General features: G+C 43.7%; 1 pseudogene; it reads right to left on the bottom strand.

Annotated features, from left to right (window-relative positions):
• Window positions 1-5,169: 5,169 nt before the first annotated feature.
• On the bottom strand, window positions 5,170-6,153 carry LOC116458380 (U5 small nuclear ribonucleoprotein 200 kDa helicase-like; annotated as a pseudogene).
• Between the last annotated feature and the right edge of the window lie 2,894 nt (window positions 6,154-9,047).

Genomic DNA, 9,047 nt, shown 5'->3' on the forward strand with positions numbered 1-9,047 from the left:
GTGGCACTGCACTGTAGCCTGGGTGGAGTGAGATCCTGTCTCAAAAAACAAAAAGTGCTTAACCACAACTATCAGGGAGAACAAATTCAATTAACAATGAGAGTATTACCTTGTCAGATTGTCAAAAGTTTTTTTTTTAAAGTGACAAGATCTGGACTAGATTTCTTCAGGGATGCAGAGGAGGGTAATCTACATTAATTTTTGGAAAAATGGTAGTTAATTATACTGCATATATAGCACCATACAAGTAATCTGTTCAGCTTCTCTTAGGTTCCAGAATGTGTCAGCATTTAGTGATTTACTTAAAAGGTTGTCTGAAGTTCTAAACTCTTGAATTGCATTTTAAATTGGTTTTTACACAAACTCCTTTTGTTAATCACTTTCAACTTTTATTTCCCTTTTTGTTCCCCTTTAGGAAACTACTTTCCAGAGAAAAACAGCCCCCCATAGACAACATAATCCGGGCTGGTTTGATTCCGAAATTTGTGTCCTTCTTGGGCAGAACTGATTGTAGTCCCATTCAGTTTGAATCTGCTTGGGCACTCACTAACATTGCTTCTGGGACATCAGAACAAACCAAGGCTGTGGTAGATGGAGGTGCCATCCCCGCATTCATTTCTCTGTCGGCATCTCCCCACGCTCACATCAGTGAACGAGCTGTCTGGGCTCTAGGAAACATTGCAGATACTTGGACTTGAAGTTCTTTTAACTGAATGTATCTAAGCATAATGAGTTGGAAGAAAGGCCTTGTTATAAGTAATAGCAACTTTGTCAAGTTTTGAGCTTGCTTTCAAGCCCTTATTAGGAATGAAAGTGTCGTCTTTACAAAGGCAGCAGAGGGGCATCTAAGTAAGTTTGGGAGTTTTTGCTGGTGCATTCAGTCACTGAACGTTGATAGTGCTGGACAAGGTAATAAAATTAATCTTGCCTTTTTTTTCAGGCGATGGCTCAGTGTTCCGAGACTTGGTTATTAAGTACGATGCAGTTGACCCACTGTTGGCTCTCCTTGCAGTTCCTGATATGTCATCTTGAGCAGTAAGTTACTAACATTTAAGTAAAGTTACTCACTTCTTCATTCTAATTTCCCCCATCTTCTCAAAAGACAGAACCTCTCATTGCCTGTTTATTTCCCCCAGCATGGCTACTTACGTAATCTTACCTGGACGCTTTCAAATCTTTGCCGCAACAAGAATCCCGCACCCCCGATAGATGCTGTTGAGCAGATTCTTCCTACCTTAGTTCGGCTCCTGCATCATGATGATCCAGAAGTATTAGCAGATACTGCTGGGCTATTTCCTACCTTACTGATGGTCCAAATGAACGAACTGACATGGTCGTGAAAACATGAGTTGTGCCCGAACTTGTGAAGCTTCTAGGAGCTTCTGAATTGCCAATTGTGGTAAGTTATTTACTTGTAGATTAGGACCTAAGTATAAGAAGCATGATCAGGGCTGGGCGAGGTGGCTCACGCCTGTATAATCCCAGCACTTTGGGAGGCTGAGGCGGGTGGATCAGCTGAGGTCAGGTGTTCGAGACTAGCCTGGCCAACATGGTGAAACCCCATCTCTACTAAAAATACAAAGAAATTAGCTGGACATGGTGGCACACACTTTAATCCCAGCTGCTTGGGAGGCTAAGGCAGGAGAATTGCTTGAACCTGGGAGGCGGAGGCTGCAGTGAGCCAAGATCATGCCATTGCATTCCAGCCTGGGTGACAAGAGCAAGACTCCTGTCTCAAAAAAAAAAAAAAAAAAAAATGCATAATCAGTTGATACTAATATTGAAATATTGCCTATTTCAGGTCATGATGAGCCTCTTGTTAAAACTTTTAGGGTACAGAATTTCTGAAGTGCTGGGAAAAATTAAGGTAACCAGCATCAACATTTTTTCCTTTTCAGACTCCTGCCCTAAAAGCCACAGGGAATATTGTCACTGGTACAGATGAACAGACATCAGGTTGTGACTGATGCAGGGGCACTCACCGTCTTTCCCAGCCTGCTCACCAACCCCAAAACTAGCATTCAGAAGGAAGCTACATGGACAATGTCAAACATCACAGCTGGCTGTCAGGACCAGATACAGCAAGTTGTGAATCATGGATTAGTCCCATTCCTTGTCAGTGTTCTCTCTAAGGTAACGAAGTCTTAGGATTTAATCAAGTCATTTTTAGTATTTATAGAAAGCTGTGCTTGATAAGCTTCTTCACGTGCAAGAATCTTGGGTTCTACTTGGAGTCCTTTGTGGAAAAATACCCAGTAACCCTAACCTTAAGGTTGGATAGAACCTTGGTACTTTCAGTCATTGTTTTTGTGAAAAAGTACTCTTGGAATCTTATTTGTGCAACTGTTCTGAAATAAAACCATTTCCTTATGTTTAATAGGCAGAATTTTAAGACATAAAAGGAAGCTGTATGGGCCGTGACCAACTCTACAGTTGAACAGATTGTGTACCTCGTTCATTGTGGCATAATAGAACCATTGATGAACCTCTTAGCTGCAAAAGATACGAAGATTATTCTGGTTATCCTGGATGCCATTTCAAATATCTTTCAGGTATGTCCTATCAAGGTGGCTTTGTTTGAATTTGGACTTGATAATAATTGGTTTGCTATTTAGACTTGGGGGAGGGCAGCTGTAAGTTTACTCACTAGTAAGCCACAGAATCAGAAAGCCTGTTTATGTGGGCCATACCTTTGATTAAAAATGTGGCAGGCATTATAAAAGATATAAAAGAGATGACAAGTGATGATGTGACCTGAATCGAAGTCAGGCGCTTACGTGGACTCATCACACCTGTTTACTTGGTTGATTTAATTTCCCAATTTCATACTGAATTTTGGTGAAATTAAATTTGAATGACTTGGCTGGATGCGGTGGCTCACGCCTGTAATCCTAGCACTTTGGGAGGCTGAGGTGAGTGGATCACCTGAGGTCAGGAGTTCGAGACCAGCCTGGCCAACATGGCGAAACCCTGTCTCTACTAAAAATACAAAAATTAGCCAGGCCTGGTGGCGGGCACCTATAATCCCAGCTACTTGGGAGGCTGAGGCAGGAGAATCGCTTGAACCCTGGGCGGGGGGCGGAGGTTGCAGTGAGCCAAGATCGCGTCACTTCACTCCAGCCTGGGCGAAAGAGTGAAACTCTGTCTCAAAAAAAAAAATTGTTTTTGAAAGACTTAATTATATTTTTCTTCTGGTTCCACCCCTAATTGATCCAGGCATACCAGCATATGACACTTTGTCATAGTGATTGGTGGTAGGTAAGCCCTTCTAGAAACTTTGAATTCTAGAAATTTTTACTATAAGAGTTGAGCCTACAGGCTGGGTGTGTTGGCTCACGCCTGTAATCCCAGCACTTTGGGAGGTCAAGACAGGTGGATCATGAGGTCAGGAGTTCAAGACCAGCCTGGCCAACATAATGAGACCCTGTCTCTACTAAAAATAAAAAAAATTAGCTAGGCATGGTGGCGGGCACCTGTAATTCCAGCTACTCAGGAGCTTGAGGCAGGAGAATTGTTTGAACCTGGGAGGCGGAGGTTGCAGTGAGCCAAGATCATGCCATTGCACTCCAGCCTGGGTGACAACAGTGAAACTGTCTCAAAAAAAAAAAAAAAAAAAAAAAAATTGAGCCTACAATAATGGATGCTGGTGTATCTGTCACTGTGTATAAATAATTTGTCAATATGTGGCCAGTATTTCTTCTTCCCTTCATCTAATCCCCTAAGTTATTTTGAAGCAAATCTGTTATTTCATCTATAGATATTTATGTATCTCTTAAAAGTTGAAAATTTAAAGAAAAACTAACCTACATACCATTCCATATGCCCAGTAAATCCTTAATACCAACACACATTCTGTTCGGAGACATTTAGTTTAGCACTCTATAGGCCGTCTTTGCCCTTAGACACCTTGACTACACCTTCTGATGATATAGGATGCTTTACAAAACAATACGCCCCTGTTCCCATAGCAGACCAGTTGAACTGGAATGTAGTGTTGTCTTGAAAGTTGTCCACGTGGGCCGGGCGCGGTGGCTCACGCCTGTAATCCCAGCACTTTGGGAGGCTGAGGCTGGCGGATCACGAGGTCAGGAGATCGAGACCATCCTGGCTAACACGGTGAAACCCCGTCTCTACTAAAAATACAAAAAATTAGCTGGGTGTGGTGGCGGGCACCTGTAGTCCCAGCTACTCAGGAGGCTGAGGCAGGAGAATGGCATGAACCTGGGAGGTGGAGCTTGCAGTGAGCCGACTTCACGCCACTGCACTCCAGCCTGGGCAACAGAGTGAGACTCCATCTCAAAAAAAGAAAAAAAGAAAAAAAAAGTGGCCCATGTCATTTTGATACATAGAAAAGGTTGAGAGCTACTGATTGTAAGATCTCTGGCTCCAGTTGAAGTACTGCTAAGAGGAGGTACAGATCCAATCACACTGAGTTTCAACAAAATATAAAATGGACATAAAACTATGATAGGCTTGATGAAGGAACTGTTAAGGTGCTTATTTCTGCCTGACATATCAATATTCAAATTTTCGATGTTTTCTTCATTAAAACATTCAGAGTATATGCCAGTAAACTTGGATTTTTTTTTTTTTTTTAGGCTGCTGAGAAACTAGGTGAAACTGAGAAACTTAGTATAATGATTGAAGAATGTGGAGGCTTAGACAAAATTGAAGCTCTATAAAACCATGAAAATGAGTCTGTGTATAAGGCTTCGTTAAGCTTAATTGAGAAGTATTTCTCTGTAGAGGTGAGTAATGGATGGTAATATTAATAACAACTTGGAAACATGTAAAGCCAAGGCCATGAGCCCTTTTGTCCCTCATACTTTTAAAAATGAGCCTCATATCTTTGTTAAATATAGTAAAATATCAGTGTGCATAGGGCGTAATGTACTTATTTGCCCCTCTGATGTTTGGCTTGATGGTAATAAAATCTATTTATTTATTTATTTAGCTTTGGTTTCTACAAATTATTTTATTAGAATGTCAGACTCAAAAGGAACTACCGGTAACGTGCCTGAAAATGCCATACATGATTTATGCTTGACCCATGACACCTGCTGTCACTGGATCCAGAGTGTGAACAAGGGAAAAGGAAGTGGAGGTGGGCGGGGACAGCACCAGCCCTGGCTGGCCGGACCTCAGGCCCACAGACCTGGTCCCCATAACCACCAGGATCCCTACAATGTACACATTCCTAATTCAGGCTCAACTCTCCTTTACCCACGAGTAAATGCCTCAGGACTCAATCTGAATCACTGTCCGTCTCGGCTTCTTTCACATCCATGCTGAATTTGGACTCCTGGTCACATCCCATGTAAGCATCACTCATGAAGTACGAGTGTAGTCATGGGCACCAGTGGCTGGGGCCACACAGTCCAACTTCACCTTGGCCTTCTGCTGCAGGATCAGCCTCTTGATGGAGATGAGGCTATTGGGCTTGGCGTCTCCAATCACCACCCACCAGCCCTCTTCACGTTTCTGCGGGAAGAGAGGCGTAATGACAGGGCCTGTGACTTCCTCCTCTTGCTCCAGCTGCACCAGCACCACCACAGGCCCGCCACTGCAGATGCTGTCCTTATCCACCACCTTCTAAGATAGTTCGATATTAGGGTAGCAGTTACAAAAGTGAGCCACATCTGTAATCTGGCTGTCAGTCAGCTGAAGAATTGCATTCCGTTCTTCATCCTCCATCTCCATGATGTCAAAAACACTCTCCACTCCCTTGTCTGTGGAACGTTTGATATGCTCAGAGGTGAAGTGTGGCAGCTGCTTCAGGTATGAGTCCTTGGACCACATGGCTTGGGTGACCATCTGGGCCAGTTCCATAGCTGCCAGAGCAGAGCTGAGCCACCCATTGCTGGAGAGGACATCCATGCAGGCCTGGACGAGCCAGATTGCCTTACTAAGGATTTCCTCCGTATCTGACTACAACTCAGCACTCAGCTGCATGCAGGACAGGTGAGCCTGCAAGGGCAGGTTGGTCTTGATGTGCAGATCGTTGAACTTAGGGTTATTCAGCTTGCGGGGGACCTTCTGAGCCAACTGCCTCAGGAAGTTGTCTTCATGGTGCTGGATGGGGATGTTCTCGTACTCTGCTGCATTGGAGATGATCTCAATAAGCCCTCGCACCTTGGTCTTGGCGTTGAGGTGAGATTTTAAAAGTCACCAGCTTAGTTTCAAATGAACAGCCTTGAGAATCTTAGAATATCTTGAGGGTAAGTTAATGGGTGTCATTGTAGGAGGTGATAGAGAAGTAGGCCAAACCCACCACCATGCTCTGGGCCTAATACAGTCTTTTCCTATTGAAAAGTGACAGTTGGGGAAGAAAGGAGTCTCGGCCTTTTTCTGTTACTGTAGTAGCATTCCTTATCCCCGGTCCCCACAACTCCCCAGGCACTCATGAATTGGCAAAGTTTCAGAGACCCTCCCTCCCCTAAGTCAAATACTAGGATTAAAGGTATAATGTGCAGATCAAGACCTAGAGATTAAATACAGACTTCTAGGTACACTGCTGCTTGGAATACTTATTATTTTTATATTGATTTTTTAATGTATTTCCAGGAAGAGGAAGATCAAAATGTTGTGCCAGAAACTACCTCTGAAGGCTACACCTTCCAAGTTCAGGATGGGGCTCCTGGGACCTTTAACTTTTAGATCATGTGGCTGAGGCATAAATTTGTTGTGTACTATGTTTGGTATTTTGTCTTATTGTTTTCTCTACTAAGAACTCTTTCTTAAATTATTGTAGCACTTTTTACACTGAAACTATACTTGAACAGTTCCAACTGTACATACTGTATGAAGCTTGTCCTCTGACTAGGTTTCTTATTTCTATGGGGAATTTCATATCTTGCAGCATCCCATAAACAAACATTAAAGTCCACCCTTTTCTTTACTTCACCATGCCTATGTGTTGCTTTCTAATTTGGGGTCTTTAATGTTGCTAGTGAAAGGTAACCCATCCAAACTGATGGGATTAACCAGAGGTAGTCCTGGCTGCAGTTTTTACAGAAGAATGAATAAAATTTTCCAGAAACCCTCAGCCAGTGTCTCCTTAAGTCTCCTTGGCCAGAGAGTTGGGCTAAACACCTTAAATTTAATCATAAATGTCTCCTGGAGCTACAAGTGGAATTCATTCCTCCCAAACTTCAAGGCTGAATGGGATTCCAAGGTAAATCATGGCTGCACATGGGCCTCACCTGGGAATGTACCCAGTTCTGTTTAGTTGATGAGGGGCATGAGGGTCCATCTTGTGTCTTTTTAAAAAATGTAATTCCCAAGGGCTCTTGTACAGTATAGGTTGATCACCACTATTCTTTTTGAGATGGAGTCTCGCTCTGTCGCCCAGGCTAGAGGGCAGTGGCACGATTTTGGCTCACTGCAACCTCTGCCTCCCAGGTTTAAGCGATTCTCTGCCTCAGCCTCCCGAGTAGCTGGGATTACAGGTGCCTGCCACCACACCCAGCTCATTTTTGTATTTTTAGTAGAGATGGGGTTTCACCATCTTGGCCAGGCTGATCTTGAACTCCTGACCTTGTGATCACCCGCCTTGGCCTCCCAAAGTGCTGGAATTACAAGCGTGAGCCACTGCATCTGGCTGATAGCCACCACTCTTAAGGAATGTGCTGTCACTGGAAAAGGCAATGGATTCTGAGTAGAAACCACAAAGTGTTAACTATAGTACTACCACATAAGTCTTAGGAAAAGTGAAATGCTCACTGCAACCTCCACCTCCTGGGTTCAAGCGATTCTCTTGCCTCAGCCTCCTGAGTAGCTGGGATTACAGGTGTGTGCCACCACGCCCAGCTAATTTTTGTATTTTTAGTAGAGACGGGGCTTCACCATGTTGGCCAGGATGGTCTCGATCTCTTGACTTCATGATCCACTGCCTCGGCCTCCCAAAGTGCTGGGATTACAGGCATGAGCCACCGCGCCCAGCCAAGACATCTTTTCAAGTCAGTAGTAATATACTGCAACAAGTCTCCATTTACCTTCTTGGCTACAAACACGAGGATTTTCTTCCCCTTCTTCATCAACATGCATATAAATATATTTTGCCTTTTGCAGGTAACAGTTGCGTTTTAAAATCCTTCCATGGAACGATGTTTAATCCTTACCTCGTTTAGGTATAGAGCACTGGCTAATGCTTATTTGAAGCACCCCCTACAGCCAAGTTGCTAAAATGGGACACTAGGCCGGGTGTGGTAGCTCACGACTGTGATCCCAGCACTTTGGGAGGCTGAGGCAGGCAGATCACTCGGGATCAGGAGTTTGAGACCAGCCTGGCCAACACGATGAAACCCCGTCTCTACTTAAAAAAACAAACAAACAAAAATTAGCCAGATGCGGTAGTGGGCGCCTGTAAGCTAGTTGGGAGGCCGAGGCAGAAGAATCACTTGAACCTGGGCGGCGGAGGTTGCAGTGAGCTGAGATCGCGCCATTTCACTCCAGCCTGGGCAACAGAGCGAGACTCTGTCTCAAACACACACACACACACACACACACACACACACAGAAACAACAACAAAAAATAAAATGGAAAACTAAACCCCTGTGTTACACGTGGTCCTCATAAGCATAGAGCATTTTGTTTGGAACCATGGATCACTTTCTCAGCTTTTCCTGTACAAAGGCTCCCATAAAGGGGAGGGGGAAGAGACATGAACAGTATAGACTGCCCTTCCTTTCCTACTTACTTGCTCCTCTCTTCCTCTACCCAGTCCCTTCCTGGATACTGAATCCAAAAGTCTTCAGCTTGAGAAAAGGTGATGGGGAAGAAAACCTGGACATCCCAGATTTTTGCTTTAACATGGGAGAGTTTTAATGGCTTCAGAAGGACTAGTGTAAAAGACAGGATAGAAAGTGTAAGGTCTGGATTTGTTAAAGGAGGCATGACTCAATAGTGAGGTAATGAACAGGAGATAGCTGGTTTCCAAAAAAGTTTTTTTTCATATTTTAGATAAAATGCTTAACATGCTAGTTTCCTTGGAGTGGTTAGATCCATAGAGGCATTGGGAGATTTTTATTTAATTTATCTGTGGGTA

Source organism: Hylobates moloch, unplaced genomic scaffold, assembly GCF_009828535.3.
Source record: "Hylobates moloch isolate HMO894 unplaced genomic scaffold, HMol_V3 SCAFFOLD_19, whole genome shotgun sequence".
Classification (NCBI taxonomy): Eukaryota; Metazoa; Chordata; class Mammalia; order Primates; family Hylobatidae; genus Hylobates; species Hylobates moloch.